Below are 17906 nucleotides of genomic sequence, written 5' to 3'. Positions count from 1 at the left end.
AAGGGTGGCTTGCTCGCTCCAGGGTGGAGGAGAGTCTTTGCACCAGGCGGAGGAGTTTAAGTATCTCGGGGTCTTGTTCACGAGTGAGGGGAAACGGGAGTGGGAGATTGACAGACAGACCGGGGCGGCGTCTGCAGTGATGTGGATGCTGTACCGGTCTGTCGTGGTGAAGAGAGAGCTGAGCCAGAAGGCAAAGCTCTCAATTTACCGGTCAATCTACATTCCAACCCTCACCTATGGTCACAAGCTGTGGGTAGTGACTGAAAGAACAAGATCGCGAATACAAGCGGACGAAATGAGCTTTCTCCGCAGGGTGGCTGGGCTCAGCCTTAGAGATAGGATCCGGATCGAGAGGAGCCAGATGAGGCTGTTCGGGCATCTGGTCAGGATGCCTCCCGGACTTCTCCCTGGGGAGGTGTTTCGGGCATGTCCGTCTGGAAGGAGGCCACGGGAAAGGCCCAGGACACGCTGGCGAGACTATGTCTCTCAGCTGGCCTGGGAGCGCCTTGGTATCCTCCCAAAAGAGCTGGTGGAAGTGGCCGGGGAGAGGAGTGTCTGGGCTTCTCTGCTGAGGCTGCTGCCCGGACCCGGATAAGCGGAAGAAGATGGATGGATGGATGGATAAATCTGCAGGTTTTTGGATTGGCCTGCTAGTTCTTGCATGCAGCTGTGGGCAACATTTATTAATCAATCTTTATTTGTATTGCACCAAATCACAACAAACGTTATCTATGTTAAATTATTAACGAAGACCAATCATCAAGACAGGACACGATCCAGTCCCCTCTTACTGACAGGACTCGATCTTATCTCGTCTTAGTCCACCATGAGCATTGCACCTTGCGGTAATTAACTAGTTACAGCGACAAGGACAAACTTCCTTTAACAGGCAGAAACCTCCAGCAGAACCAGACTCATGATAAACAAATAGAAGAGAATAAGAGAGAGAGAGAGAGAGAGAGAGAGCAATGGTAGTGATTTTTTAATAACCTCAGGAGGGGGTCTCCAGCCTCTGACTCTGTTATTTATGGGGTCATGGACTAAAAAGTTTGCATTAGTTCACCATGTTACTACAGTTAAGGATCAATCATGTACTGCAAAAAGTGAAATCAAAGTAAGATTGAATATCTCTGATATGGGTGAATTGTTCTTATTGTTTGCCTGATAAGATGGTTTTTCTCACTGAGGAGTTTTTATGTTCGAGTGTTTCACTTGTTCTGAGTGTTTTGGTCCTAAATGATCTCAGTAAGATATTACAGCCTGAGACTTCATGACCTATACTGAATAATACATGCTTGAAACTAGAATATCAACTGTTACAAAGCTGTTTCATCAACACTCACAAGTATAAAACTGCTTTTTCAAAGTCACCATTTCTTATTTCAAGCATGAAATAAGAAACCATGACGTCGACACAATCATATCTCTTCACACAATTAAACAAATGACAGCCAAATGTAATCCACTGTTTTATTTTCAATGAAACTATAGAAAATATGTACTACTATATATCAGTACAGTTGGCACAGTACTGTAAACTGACACTTCATATTTAAACATTTAAACAGAAATCATTACATTCTGATAAGTTCTTCCAAATTACAAGGCAGACATTGATCCTACCTAATGAGAAATATATTCTTAACTTTTGTCTTTCCATCAAGAAAAGTCAATTAGTTTTTAGTATAACTGTTGGTTTCAAGAAATGTAATGCCTAGTGCATGTCAATATGTCAAGATAATGGCACTAAGGCGCAGACTTAGCCTAATGGTTAAGTTGTGTGTCTATGAAGCAGTTGGCCCAGGTTCAATTCCAGCCTGTGGCCTCATTCCTGCATGTTATTCCCCCACTCTCCCACTTCCCTGCACTATCACTGTCCTCCCCTCTACAAATAAAAAGTGTGAAAACGCAATAAAAATAATGGCATTTACTTAATTTAGGATTTTTTTTCAACATATTGAGAAAAGAAGTCTCATATTTTTTTATTTCTATCATGAAGAATGCACTTGTTATTAGTGAAAATACACTAATTGAAGGTATTTCTGGGTTGATTGAGGTTAGATATTTTCACTAGTTTTGGAAAGTCTTGACAAGCCAAATTGTCTTGTTCTGTTGTCAGATAATTTTGCTTAGTTTAAGTAATATACCCCACATTTTTGTGTGTTTCTTTCTTGTTTTTGAAGGCTGGCTTTTTGCAGTGTGGTGGATGAATCATGGAGTGTGTGTCATGAAATCAGTGTCAGGTTGTTAACTAAACCACTCTGGTTTGAAAGCACTGTTCTTATCTTTCAGGGTGTACAGGTTAAGTCTGTTGGATTTAATCAGTCATGTCCATTTTGTTAATATTTCATGAGAGCTGAATGATATGGGAATTGTTTTGCTTTCATAAGATCCTTAAAACGATTTGAAAGAAAACCTCATGAATACTAAATGAGATGGAGCTGCTATCGATCTTCATATTACCAAATAAAGACATACCTCGTCTCTATTAGACGGACTCAAAAAGAAGGTTTACACAAAAAGGAATGACACCACTGCCGGGACAGACTTTATCACACTGCCTAACTCCAAAGTTGAATGACCTTATTTTTAGAGTTCTTTACTTGTTTTTAATCTTTGTATGTATGGTTGAATCTTAAATTGATTATGAACATGTCTTTTTGTCTCAGTTAGTCTGTGAATCTTGAATTGAGTGAATGACTGTTAAAATAAGCTACATTGGTTGTCTCACCTAAAGTCTCATCAAAATAAAACTTGTCCCAAGATTGAGTAACAACTTCAAGTTGATTTAAGAATATCACATGAGGCATCTCTTCAAGACACAGTTCAGCTTGTATCTTATTGATTGCTCATACACTGCGTGCACAATTATTAGGCACGTGAGTATTTTTGTGAATATGTTAAAAACTATGTTAAATGTCGTTTTCAAATTAGTCAAGAAGTCAGATAGTGAATATATTTCTTCAACTGTGTGGTTAAAACGATGCTTTTCAAAGTACGTCGGCTGTATTTTTAAATAAATGCAGAATCTGCAGAAATGAGTGTGACAAATTATTATGCAAGTTGGTGATATGATCATATAACTAGGCACCATTTTAAACGTTCTATTGATTGAAAATGATAATTACAACAACTGTATTCAAGCTTCAACAAAATCAATCAATCAATCAATCAATCAATCAATCAATCAATCAATCAATCTTTATTTGTATAGCGCCAAATCACAACAAACGTTATCTCAAGATGCTTTTACAAACATAGGAGGTCTAGACCACACTATGTCATATTATGAACAGAGACCCAACACCAAGACAGGATAAGACTCAGTCTGACCCCACCTTAATCCATCATGAGCATTGCACATCGCAGTATTTAGCTTGTTACAAAAAACAACAGTTTTCTTTACATTTGTTACAAAATAAAACTGTTAATGTCTTTGAAACATTTCAAATCTGACATGTTTCTCTAATGTCCAATATAAGCTCCTTTTCTTTCAGTGAGGGTCAGAGGTCACTGTAAACTGATTTAGTTTCTGATGACTTCTCTGATGACTCTGTGAGCTGTACCTTGTATGTCTTTCCAAAGATGCTCTTTGAGCTGTATTTCTCACCATCACTGTGAATTATCTTCTTTATTATTGAACACAAGTTCTCAGTCAGGTTGAAATCAGGTGAGCAGGCAGGCCAGTTCATGAGGAGATCCTCTTTAAAGCCCTGAGATGCCGTCCTGTCCTGGGAATAACGTGAGGCATGTGTCGGTGCATTGTGCTCATGCATGAACACTAGCATCTTTTTCACTTTAGCTGAATGTCTTTTCCTCCATGGAGGAAAATACAAAGGAGGATCGCCTCACCTGGTTTAAAGATTTTAGCTTTAGTTTAAGATGGATTAGGGTTTATTTTAAGATGAGCCAGTTTATATCAAGAAACAGAGTAATCATAGTTTTCTAATAGTGAGTCATTTTTTACTTAAATTGGTGTTTTTCTTCCCCTAGCCTTAATTTGCTCAAATGAAGTATACAAAATAAATCAATGAGATTTTCTTTGCTTATATTCAGTATATTTCACTTCTAACTGTGCTGTAGGAAGTTTGTTTTCAAGTAGCTTGAGCTAAAAATCATCATATTCTACTTATTTCAACCTGTTTTAATACTTTTCAGCGCCTGCTTATTTCTAGATTTAACTCTCATTTTAAGATTTCTTATCAAGTCAAATTCACTTGCTGCATGGACAGATCATTTGACTAGCTTTAAGAAATCTTCACCTTGAATTCAGTTTTTTTAAACTACATTTAAGCTACCCTTTTTTTGCAGTGCATGCCTTATTATTTTAATGCTTCAAAATGTATTGGCATGACACAAAGCAATGAAGAAGTGTTCAGCCTCCCTGTTAGTCCTCTGTAAAGCCAGAACTATTGGCCCAGAACAGGAAACCTAAAGCCTGTGCTATCAGGAGTGGCTTCCTCCCCACGACAAAGTGCTGGAGTCATAACTGCGGGTAAGGTTTCGCCCATTTCCTGCTGCAGGAGGGAAACACTGGCCTATCCTTTTCCCCAGAGGAGCTCCCATCACTGAAGCACTGACGACAGCTGTCTCTGAGGAGAGAGACTCAGCCACTTCATGATATTAGGCCAGGGCCTTCATTCTATACACACATGTACACATACATGCTGACCTGGTGGAGCTGCCAGCTGGTTTGTTGGGGGCAGTTTTGTCCAGGTAAAAACACATGCCTCTGGGGTATTCACACTGACTGTGTTTCTATGGTACAGGTTTTGATTCAGCTCTTACAAGGACTCTTGGTTGTCTCTGCTTATGTATGAGAGGGAGATTCATAATATGTGTGTTATAAATAACTTTCTCACTCTGAGTTGATCCACTATGGACACGTCTGCTCTTTTCCAGACCATCCCTGGTCTCTTAAAGATGCCGAGCTGTTTACCTTTCCATGTGAATCCTAATTCTGTTGGCCTGCCTCTCCCTCTGTGATGTGTTCGTGGCAGTTTAAAGGATTTACCATGGGTTTGACTGTTAATTCTAAATACGTATTGTTCCTGCAAAGTGATGTATCTCACAGGAGTCTACAGTTTTTCTGTCTTTTATAAATGAAGATGTTAGGTTGACCCATGTGTATCTTAATATGAATAACAAATGAATGTTAAGGGACACATCCTATAGAAAGTCAACCCAGTTTACATCCTGACCAGCAGCACTCAAGTATTTCATTGAGTGTTAAGTTGTAAGAAGATGCGACTCTCATTTCTCACAGTGGTTGTCCTTTTTTTGTTTTTCACAGGCACATTTGGTTTCCAGGTGCTGCTGTAACCATGGTAGAGCCAACAGATCCCATGTGCATTATTAATGACTGAATTGACAGTGTGATTGCTCTGACACAGGGAAATATAGTCTTCATTATGACTGTTAGCTTATCTGGCTTCTTTTGGCTAAAGACTAAAAATGCATTTTTGAGTTTAATAAAATTACGCATTACCTCACGTTGAATAGGTTTTCATAATTACTATAATTAGGGACAAAAAAATTGAAATATATATATAATCTAATGCTTATTTTTTTCCTCATTGTTAGATTAGATTAGGTTAGATGATGTGCCCTGTCACTCTTTTTTTACAAAATAGCTTGTCAGGTTTTGCATTTTAATAACAATCAGAAAGCCACGCAGCCCAACATTTCCATGTTTGTTTCAGGAAGCTAAGAATCTCAATGTGGATTCTCTGTGAAGTCAATAACATGCTTATGTACTGAGGACGTGTTTACACAGCGTTTTGAGCAACTGGAACTCAAACTTTTAAAAACAGGTTCCAGAGGGGAGTTTTGTGAAGGCTCTTCTGTCCCTGTGTAAATAAGTGATACCCAGATCCTCTGAAAACAGTGATGTCACAGCATCATCCGCGTATTGATGCATTGCATACTCAGCACTCAGTCAAATAGCTGCTGCTGACTCTTAGTTTATTCACACTCCTGAAGACCCCCCCATTGAAGAATAGCTATATGCACAGGTGCGTTTCTTTGAAAAGTTGTACCCCAACTACTAGTGTGGCATGCATACTTGAGCGTTTTCAGTCATTTTTGGATTGTCATGTGCATGCAGATTTTTGACATTTCTGTGTTTAATGGGGTAGTTCTTGTGTTAAAGCAGGATCTTAGAACTTATTCAAAGTTTAGTGCTTCCAAAGATTTTTGTTGCTCCTATGGACCACAACTTACACTGAGCATTAGAATCCCTGCTCCTCTGGTGATGGGAGCACTAACAGTTCACTATTAAATTCCAGACATGTGTGTTAGGGCTACATTTGCCTGTATACTCTCAAACGGAGCTCACATACAGAACCGTAATGCCTGACAGGCACACAGAAACACAGGAGTCGGATTGTTGACGACAGAAATTATAGATAATGAACATTTGATGCTGATGTTTCGTGATTCTAAGTGTTAAATGACAATTTGAAGGAGGCAATAAACTGTTACACGTATCTAACAGTATCTAATATATCATTATATATCGGCTGACCTGTAGGGGAGAGTGGGGTAAGATGAGCCAGTGGGTAAGTTGACCCACCCCTTGTTTCTAGGCAACTGTGTACATTTGTTGTCATGTGACCATAAATTCAGGAAGCACCCATCATTTGTACCTGGCACTGTTCAAGAGAAGCACATGGGACAATTGGTTGGTATTTTTTTTCACAAAAAACATGTTTTTACTAGTCGAAGTAAATTTTCTGCATGTCAGCTATAATGAATATTATTTCAAAGCAAATGTATATAGGTCTAAAAATGCATATTATGCATGTTGGTGATTTGCTAACGTATAAAACCAAGTGAAGCATTTAGCTAAAGATTAGCCCAAATGGCTTAGCTAGGCTGTTTTTTCCAAAATGGCGTCTATGGGGCAAAATGAGCCATATGCTGTGGGGTAAATTGAGCCACTGGTTCAATTTACCTCGCCACCATGCACTGAAGTTAAGTAAAGTCTCTGAAGCATAAAACTGTATTTCAGTGTAGAATGACACACCTGATTTGGTTTTAAACATTTTAGAAAAGCTATCATGCCAAGGAGCTACAAAAGAAAGACCAACTGGGGCTCAACACCCCTTGAAGAGATGGAGAGAGCAGCAGCTGATGTCAAGGGTGGAAAATCCATCAGATCAGTGGCTAAAGACAGAAATGTTGACAGGTCAACCCTGCGGAGATACATAAAAAAGAAGGAGGTAAAGGAAGTAAAATCAGTAGGGTACAGTGGAACAGCAGAAGCAAAGAGGGTCTTCACAAAGGAGGTGGAGAAGGTATCTAGCAGACCACATAAAAAAGCTAGCTGAGCAGTTCCACGGCCTTACTCCAAAGAAATGCTGTGAACTGGCATTAGAACTAGCAGAGAGGAACAACATTCCTGTACCCAATAACTGGAACGAAAAGGGTTTAGCAGGTAGGGTGTGCATGAAATGACATGATTCTGAAAGTCTGCAAAGGCTAACTTATATCTTGATAGTATGAATTATATTGTTTTAGGTCGAGATGGCTCAGGTTTAAACTAAAAAAATCAGAAGGTCAATTTACCTCATGATGGCTCAACTTACCCACTGACTTGGATCAACTTACCCCTAACCTGGGGCAAGTTGAGCCGCAGTTACACTTTTTTTTGGGAAGTCATATTTTCAGGGTTCTTTGTACTAGAAGCATTTTTACAATTGCAATTGATAGGAAACATCCTGAAATATATTATATGTTTTAAGTGTACTTCTGTCTATTTATTTCTAGCCTAGAGAGCAACATAAGTAAAAATTGGCTCATCTTACCCCACTCTCCCCTATAGTTTAATCATAACATAATACACATCTTATAAACATTAATAAACCACTAACTTAAACTGATGTTGTTTATGAGGACTGAAAAGTGTTTCCAGTTATTGTTTTAGTGGAAATTTAGTCAACGGGTCTGTTTCTTGAGAAGTGACCAGAGCGACCACACAGACGTGTTTGGCAGATGGATGAAATGTTGTCAGGAAACGGTTCTTGCAGGCATGTTTCACCAAAACCAGGACTTTTGATTGTGCTATAGTTGAGTTTTAGAGAAGATGATTGAGGAGGCTACGCAGAAGACCCAGGACAAGCTGGCGAGATTATAATTCTCAGCTGGCCTGGGAACACCTCGGTATCCTCCCAGAAGAGCTGGTGGAAGTGGCCGGGGAGAGGAGCGTCTGGGCTTACCTGCTGAGACTGCTGCTCCCTCGACCTGGACCCGGATAAGCGGAGGAAGATGGTATGGTAAGATTTAGTTCCGATCACTGCCAGGTTAAGAGTCTCCCTCTGCTTTCAGTCCCCCATGGTAAGAAAGGCTACCCACGTCCTGATTTCTAACCTGTACTCAACACACACTAAAGAAGCCTTTTTCATCTCATCTTAAAGTTTTGCATGATTAAGGGCGTGGCTGACTTGGCACACTGTAGCTGTTAGCATGGAAGCTAAAGGCCCACCTCAGTTCCTTTGCCTCTGTTAGGTTGACAGAAAGTTAGGTTGAGTCAGCATTTCCAATATGGCTGTATGATAGGCTTCAAAACAACACTTCAGAAACAAATTGGTGACGTCATTGAGACGTCAATGGTTTCACCAAACTGGTGTCAACAGACATACAATTTGATAGCAGACAAATGACGTATAACAGCAGAGGCAAACTCTGTATTTGAAAGGGTTTACACAAAAAATAAAGAAATAAGAGATAAAACAGACTAAACCAAAACTAGAGATTTGGGTTCTAAATCTAAACTAATTACTGTAAAATAAATAATAATAGTAATAATAATATGAATGCTATGTGTACCACTTAGAGCTACATGACAAAGAGAGCAAGGACTAAATCCTCAGGGGAGGACTGGTTATTGAGGGAGGTGAAACTCATGACAGGTTTAACGAAGCTGGGTGGCCAGGACACATAAAGGCAGACAGAGGTCATTGTGAAATCAGAGTAAAGGTACTTAATAAACTTAACTCAAATTTCTACAGAAGGAAAGCTAATCAGGACGCTGGGGTGTAGCAACATTTTTAAAATTGATCTAACCTTTATGTTAGCAGGAAGTCCCACTGAGATTAAAAATCTCTTCAATAGACCGTGATGAGGTAGCAAACTTACAGAATCTCAAACAACACAACATGAAGACATCACAGCAGACTGACATACAATAAGGTGTCTTTCTTATAATCAACGGCTCTTCCCATCGACTGTAGCTGAAGATTATTCTCTTCTGTTAATGCAGGTGATGGAGGGAAACAGCTGATCCTCAGACGTGACATCTGCTCTGTTAAATAGAAACACCGTCCATTCAGAGTGTGGAAACTTGGCTGTTTTTCAAGTCCATCTGAAGTCCAGGTCCGGCCTTTTTCTGGCTCACATAAACACAAGCCTGACCTTTTACCTCAGCCGTGTTGTGGCCTTCTCTCTTCAGCTGCCCACTCCCTGCCTGCAGGGAAGAGATGGCCGGCTGAATGCTTTCACACCCACACGCTGACCTTTGGGTCACAATGGCTTCTTTTTTGGGATTCAGAGAGATGGAGCGCTTCCTTGCGATAAGTGGACAGCACAGACATTGTGAAGAGAAACCCACTCCCCACTCTGAACAGGCGCTTCATTTCCTGTCCTTACCCCACATTGCCTGCTATTGTCCTCACACACAAACACAAATATTTACTCTGGGCTCTACCTTAGCCCTTCCTCAGTTATTTCAAAGCATGAAAATGTGAGTTTACAGAGGGTCACAGTCTGAGGCCGACAGTGGGCTGAGTGAGAGAGCTGCTCCATGTGAGAGAAGAAAGACTGGAAATGAAGAGAAACTACAAAAAAACGAGTATGATATTAATATTTGATATGTCATTCACTTGAATAAGGGGTTGAAAAGACCTTTTATTGATCATCTGAGTAAACGTCTCCTGAGGCTTGATCTGATGAATGCAGTGAGGGTATCCTGCGGACTCAGCCGAGAGAAGGAAGTGAAACACCGTCAGGTCAGAGCCGTATGGAGGGTTTCCTGCTCTCGGGCTGTTTACTGAGGATGTTTTCACCCTCTTTTCCCTCTGAGGTGTGGTCCATTTCCTTCACACAGTACAGTACAGACGCAGAGCCTGTCCACTGTGTGCTGTTTTATCACTGTGGTGAAGTCAGTTAGTCCATTGTGACATTTTGTGAGGAAGGAAACAAGAGCCTCTTAAATAATTGATAGAATAACATTAACAAGTCATGCTCTGTGTTCAGGTGTAGACGGTTGTTGTAATTTCAGCTGGTGTGTCTGTGAAACAAAAGAAATAATGCTAACATATCATAAACTAAAGGAAGTGAAGCTGTGTTTACACAGTTCAGACTGTTGTGGTGATGAGGGCTCCTTTGTTTCTGAAAGGGTATGTTACAGGTGAGCTGGCTTCCTTTACCAACTCTGAAGCTCCTCCCCTAAAGGAAGCAAGGAGGCGAGGAGGGGGGGATTTTCCACAGCCAACGGTGGTTAAAGTTCATCTCAGTATTTTCAAGGTTGATCTTTTGTTTCAACACCACAGGTAAGCACTACATCAGCCCCTTCATGCTCCACCCACTCCACCCACACACAGGACTACATCATACAAGGCATGCCCGGTCATTCCCACAGACTAAGTCACAGTTCATGAATGAAAGAACACGTGTGTGATGGGGGGGAGGGGTTTAAATACATACAGTCGCATTATGTACATGAGGAAAGATCCAAACATGTCGAACATCAGCTCTAAACGTCCTCATTCATTAAGCCTACAAAATAAAGCCCCAGATTAGACAATGTCAGACAAACTGCCCTCTGTACACAAAACCTTTGTTTTTTATAATGTAACTCATCCAGATGTTTTTGTGACTGTACTTTTTCATACATACATAACTGAAAGTGTTGTATATCATTCATCAGTTATTGTTGAGATGTTTCACCTTTTCATTTTTTATACCCTACCTTACTGAATCAGTCCTCTCTGTGGTGGTCCAACCTCAAACCTCTGAGGAGAATCGATTGTTGTAACCTCAAACAACTGACACAGGGCAGCCACTAGAGGGAGGCACAACAACACACAAAGACTCCTTCATGACCGATATCAGTCATTCATCAAGAAGACACAAGAAGTGTTTGAACAAAGAAGTCTGGAATGTAACCAATCTAGTTGGTCATCTCTCGTCTCTCTGGGTTTTATTCCAGATCCCGCTGTCTATAAGCCAAGGTGTCCTTGGACTAGACAATCAACTATGAATATTGCTCCAGTGCTGTACCATCTGTGTGTGAATGAGATAAGTGCTTATAGCAGCCTCTGCCATCAGTGTATGGATATGGTGTGAATGGGTGAATGTGTAAAGCTCTGAGTGTTCAGGAGACTAAAGAAAGCACTATATAAACCTAAAACACAGTCTGCTGATCTGTTGTCATCATATGAGCTCATGCCGTTTGTATGGAGGATTTGCATTTTGCTTGAGACATCAGCTGTGTTTTGGTTTCTGTGACCTCACTCTCTCCAGCTGTTGTGTTTGTGTGTGTGTGTGTGTGTGTGTGTGTCTTGCTCTGGCTGACTCTGCATCTTTCTTTTTTGAGTCAGAGCTAAAGAGCCTGCAAACATAACTTTTGCAGATTTGTAGAGGAGGATGTATAAAGTTGTGCACACTGAAAATAACAGCAACAATTCTCAACATTTAGCTCAGAAACGTCATAGAAAAGTAGCTTGAAATTTTAAGTCACTTTTTTTTATCACATTTAGAGCAATATTTGTGATCTTCTTCACATTTAATTTTGGTGTGAAAAATATATTTAAGTTACAATTACTGTTAAATCCAACTGAAATATATACATAAATGTTAAATGTAAATGTTAAATATAAATATAAATGTTAAATTTAAATGTTAAATATAAATATAAATGTTAAATTTAAATGTAAATGTTAAATATAAATATAAATATAAATGTTACATGTAAATGTTAAAAGTGAGTTTTAAAAATTCGCTCTATGTTTTTATGACATTTTGGAGCTAAATGTTGAGAAATGTTGCTGTTATTTTTAGTGTGCAGAACTTTACAAACAGCGCCCTATAAGCAGTGTGTTGGGCAGGGAAGAGGTCTGAAATGCAGGGGTTTAGGAGTCATCTTATAATAATAATACATCTTCTTAATCTCCTTTTTGTTTTTTTCTTTTAGAAGATCAACCACAGTTGAACGAGAGGTAGGACACATGGGCACTTCTTTTTGGTGAACCTTGATGTTGTTTTCTAACACCTCAAAAGCAGATTTGAAACTGCTGTCTCAAATAAAACAGAATGAACCAGAAACGTAAACATTTGATTTGTAAACTGCTGTGTTCAATCAATTCTGTGAATAAAAAGATCTGTCCTCTTCAATGGACATCATGCACCAAAGGATACTTACTGTTTTTTTCCTGTATTATTAATAGGCTTTAATCTCTATGATGAATGAAAGTCCATTTATTCATTTGAGATCATTTTCAGGTTTTAAAAGTCATTGCTTTAATTCTAAACATCATGAAAGTTATTGGTTTAATTTGTATTCATATTTAGTTCTTGAACAAGTTTGAATGTATATGTGTCTCCTAGGTCAGTTCCTCGAGCACCACAGTGTTGTGACACAGAAAGCCCAGCTAAACAGCACCTTGGTTGTTGAGTATGTTGGTTTACACCACATTTAAAAATAGTCCACCATGAAGGTCCTCCACATGCTCAGCCAAAGATCAAACACTATCAAGGCTTCACCTCCCATCAGAGTCCATCTTTAAAGGTTCTTTCCATCTGGAGCCTCCTCCAAAACCCACACTCATATGTGTGTTTACTGCCCTGAGCTGCAGTCCAGACTACTCTGAACCAACTCCATTCATAACCACACTCAAGTGAGGTGTGTGTGTGTGTCTGGCGTGGTTCACAGAGAATCCATTCAGCTTACAGTTTCGTACCTAAACACACTGGCAGCACACAGGCACATTCACTAACAGAGCCTTGTAAAAGACTACTGCCAGTGTATGGCTCAAAGTAGGTGTGTGACCAGGCCCAGCTAAGTGCACTGCCTCTCCCTCCCTGCAGCTGACTCACAGGAAGGGGGCAGTGATTTTGGGGGCCCGTGCCTCACTGAGACACACTGTTGTGCTCAGCAGACAGAGAGGGGGAGAAAAAGGAGAGAGGAGGACGAAGGAGGAGAGGTACAGATAACTCACATTGAAAATGTGATGTGTTGAATCAGTTCTTGTGGAGTCCTGCTGCCTTCTGTCCAGGTCTCTGGAGTGGACCTGTAGATCCCCTGTGTGTGCTTTGAGCTGACGCTGTGGATGCTGCCTGAATACAACATGGTGGACTTTGGTGAGTAGGACTTTGAGTCCACACTACAAAGATTTTTTTTTGACAGAGAGGATAATTAGTTATAACTGTGTGCCTCTCAGACTAGTTGCATAGCAACTATGAAGAATATACGGAGAAAACAACATTGTGACAGAGTATTGTGTAACAACTAAATGACTTGCAGAGCGGCAGAGTTAAATGGTGCACTTGTTGGCCCTGAAGGCTGGATGTGTGTGTGTGTGTGTGTTTGTCCGTATGGATTCCATGACCCACTCGCACACAGAGGTCCTTTATAAAGACAGAGATTACGTAACATTGTTTGTGTCCAATCCAATGGAACCTGAAGAGCACAGACATCCGAGTGAGGCGAGGAGTGGACGGATGGGATGGGCCTCCTTTCCCCACAGCTCATACGACCACATGGCCATTCGCAGCATGCTGACGTCACTCCACACTGACAGAACAGAGGCCAGAGCAGCTGAGCATCCCTGACTACCAGACCCTCTGCTTTAGTGTCCAAAGGCATCTCCATATGAGGAGCATTGACAATACAATTCTGACGAAAACCATAAGTCGCAAAATAATTTTAAAACCATTCTGTTTTGAAAAAGATTTCAAACTAGCAATTAAGACCATAAAGTTAAAGGTGAAACTCACAGGAACCTGAAATCAACAAGTCATCTCATTCAGCTAAAGTTGACAGGGTCTGATGAGAAAAGTATAGTATGATGGGGGCACAGATGTGATACATAGAAAACAAAACTTGATGTAAAATCTTCCAAAGAGAATCAACATCTTGGTGCAGTTATGTGAATGAGTGTTCCAGTGATAATGTTTCCATGATGTGTGTGTGTGCCCGGTGAACACGCGAACAAACTAGCTCATGTAGAAAGTTTATTTGTTGTTTCCAGGGTTAAGACTCAAGCCATTCAAAAATTCTAATGTTTATATAACATGTCCTTTATTACATTTAAGTGCAACTACATTCATTCATAGCTATGTCTGAAAATGACTGCTGACAAAGTTCATTATTTTTGGATGTTTCACAAAACATGAGAGCACAAATTCAGAGGAAAAGAGGTTTTAAGTTAAGCCTTCAAAAACCTTTTTTTTTTCCCCACATGGCGTCATATTACGTCACATCGGGACGCAGGCTCTCCCACTCAGCTCACTGAGTAGTAGTAGGATGTGGAAAATACGGGCTCCAACATAAAACACCTATAAAACAAAGAGTTAGGACACTGTTATCACTCTCTCTCCCTCAATGTCTCTCCCTCTGTCCATCTCTTTCTCTGGTTTTACTTTCATAAGCCTTAAAAAGAGGCTAAAACAAAGATGGAGACACTGGAAACTTCCTTTAACAGGCAGAAACCTCGAGCAGAACCAGACTCATGTTAGACAGACATCTGCTTCGATCGAGTTGGGGTTGGAAAGAGGGATAGAGGAGAATAAGAGAGAGAGGGAGCGGTGACAGTGATGAGACGAATAGTAGTAGCTGTAGCCGCTGGAGTCTTGCACATCCTTAGCAGCAGGACATCTACAGCAGCGACTCAGTTATCTGCTCGTCTCCTCTATAATTCATCTGTATCTTCACTGTGTTGTAATAAACTAACAACTCGTGACACAAACGCAGTGTTAGATTTCTGGGTAACACTGTACAATAAGGGTCCCTTAATTAACGTTAGTTAATGCATTATTAAGCATTAATTAACAGTTTAATAATAGTTTAATAATCGTTATAATGTATTAGCTAACATTAACTAACACATTAGTTAATGCATTAATAAGCAGTTAATTAATGTCCACTGCTCAGAGTTAATTAATACATTATTAAGCATTAATAAAAGTTACAAAACTTAATTAGTTAACCATTAGTGAATGCTTTCTGGACCCTTATTGTAAAGTGTAACACATGTATCCCTTAGGGAACACATACGCTGAAGCAAAATGAGTTGAAATGTAGTTGAAGCAACACATATAAAGAATTCAACACATTTTATTTAGAATAAAACAGATAATCACAGATAACATCTCAACTGGCACAGAGAAGTACGGTGGCCCTGAGAGCTCACAGCACTGCAACTTAAGAAAACACATGCAGAAAGACAAAACACAAGAAAATTAAGAAAACATCTTCATCAATTTGACAACACATGCGCAGCATTTAGAAAACGCGATGCAAAGACCACAACACAATACATTAGAAAAACGCGCTGCAAATAGACAGCAACACAACAGAAGTGTTTCCAGAGGACACTTAAAAGTGATGCACACGCTTATGCTTATGCTTATGAGGCAGTTTAGCATTTATAATGTGTTACTTAATTGATGCATGTGTTACACTTTACAATAAGGGTCCAGAAAGCATTCACTAATGGTTAACTAATTAAGTTTTGTAACTTGTATTAATGCTTAATAATGTATTAATTAACTCTGAGCAGTGGACATTAATTAACTGCTTATTAATGCACTAACTACTGTGTTAGTTAATGTTAGGTAATACATTATAACGATTATTAAACTATTATTAAACTGTTAATTAATGCTTAATAATGCATTAACTAACGCTAATTAAGGGACCCTTATTGTAAAGTGTTACCGATTTCTGTTTATTTATGTTAGTGCTTATTTACAATGGACCTCAAGCTTGTAACTACGAGTCTGTTAGAAGTCAAGGAAAGCAGGAACAGGACAGGATTAGGAGAAATAACGCCCACAGGAGACTTGAAGTTGAAGAGCAGTGAGACCCAGCAGAAAATGATGCAGGCGTGATAGTGAGTGAGCAGCATTTACGTACCAAATTTAACCCTTTATCACTCATATTTAAATGTATTTTAAGACTTTGTTTATTTTTATTGTGTGAACAACAAGAAGCAATGAATGTTCAGTCCTGACAGTAAGATGACAGTGGATTTAAGTGATGTGAAGGTAGCCTAGATGGAGACCCTGAAGGTCTAAACTTCACTGCCAGCAAAAAAGACATGTAGAAAAATGGGTTAAGTGAGTTTGGTGATTCAGACAGCAGTGAATGAAATGACATGAAGAACCACAACAAAAGTAGAACATGATTCACTGAGAACACTGATTTGTGAAACAGGCAAGTAGAGGATAATGTTGGAGATGTTACACTAACAATGACTCAGCCCCCAAAGGTGAACACAGCTATATTCATAAACAAATGTTGTCCTTCAGACGGCCTCACAGCCCAGACACAAAGAGGAGGAGCAAACCCCACCCTTAGGGACTGAACATTTGGGGCTGCTGCCTTTCCTCTGGATTTCTCTGTGGTCTTGTGGTCCATGAAAGTGGAACTGGGGAAAACCTAACTTGGCATTAGAGGTGAGGCTGTGGTCAAGCTATGCAAAGCTCTCCCATCAAACCATAACTACTTAGTGTTTGCAGACAACAGCACTGGTGCTCAAGCTTCTTCAGGGACAGGTCTGTTTTGTAACCCTCCATAGGAATGGTTTATCTGGTTGTCAGGTTGTTACCAAGAGAAGAAGAGGATCTGTTGATGCCAGGGTGGAGAAAGAGGAAAGCACGGTCATTGTAAAGTGGTACGACGACAAACCTGTTATTCTGATATCATCCTATGGTGCAACCGAACCTTAAGACATTTGTGAAAGTCAACAGACCACAAATAGTGAAGGGGCACAACACATACCTCCTCATGCATGTGTACCACATGAGATCACACAGGTGGTACCTTTACCTGTTCAGAATGTTAGGCATCATTAATGCATAGTTGGTCTTCCACTATGACTGTGCACTACATAGGGCCCTGTTTGAACCATCTAAAGCATGCTAAGTGTATTAGCATGTTGCTGGTTAAGGGCACACAATTTGGGCTCTAAGTGAGGCGCATCAGTCAGCTCTCATTCTCTTCAAGAGCAAGGTGCTGCTGCAGGGAGGCATGTTGTTATCTACACAATAGACTATAGCTTGTCTGCTTTCATTGTCCCCTGAACATGCAGAACACACACACACAGGCCACTGCATAAAATACTATATGTGAGTGTGAGCATGTGGGCGTTGTTCTGTTTTGAGACTGGTGTCAGTCTCTGCAGGACTTCTTGATCTGTATCAGGCCTGAGTAGGCATCACCCTGTTGTGTGTAAGAGGAAGCAGTTAGAGTGCCTGTCTTCTTGAATCAGATTAGCCTCCTGCAGGTAGCATTAAAGAATATCACGGAGACAAAAGCTTGCTGTCCCCCACCTCTCTGTCTCCTTAAAAATGTATACACAACATATAGATACATTAGAACATGCCAACATATGAATAATAAATAAATGAATGAATAAATAAATAAATAAATAAATAAATAAATAAATAAATAAATAAATAAATAAAAAGGAAAATAAATAAATAAATGAATAAATAAATAAATAAATAAATAAATAAATAAATAAATAAATAAATAAATAAATAAATAAATACTCAGTTCTATAAACTGGACCCAAATCAAAGTGTTACGATAAAAATTTGCCATTTCAAGTCCCACAAAATTAAAAACACATTTTCCTTGCCTGTATTCAAGGATTCAAGGTTTTTATTGTCATTCCAACACA

Source organism: Notolabrus celidotus, chromosome 3, assembly GCF_009762535.1.
Source record: "Notolabrus celidotus isolate fNotCel1 chromosome 3, fNotCel1.pri, whole genome shotgun sequence".
Taxonomy (NCBI): Eukaryota; Metazoa; Chordata; class Actinopteri; order Labriformes; family Labridae; genus Notolabrus; species Notolabrus celidotus.
Note: the sequence above shows the minus strand (reverse complement) of the source record.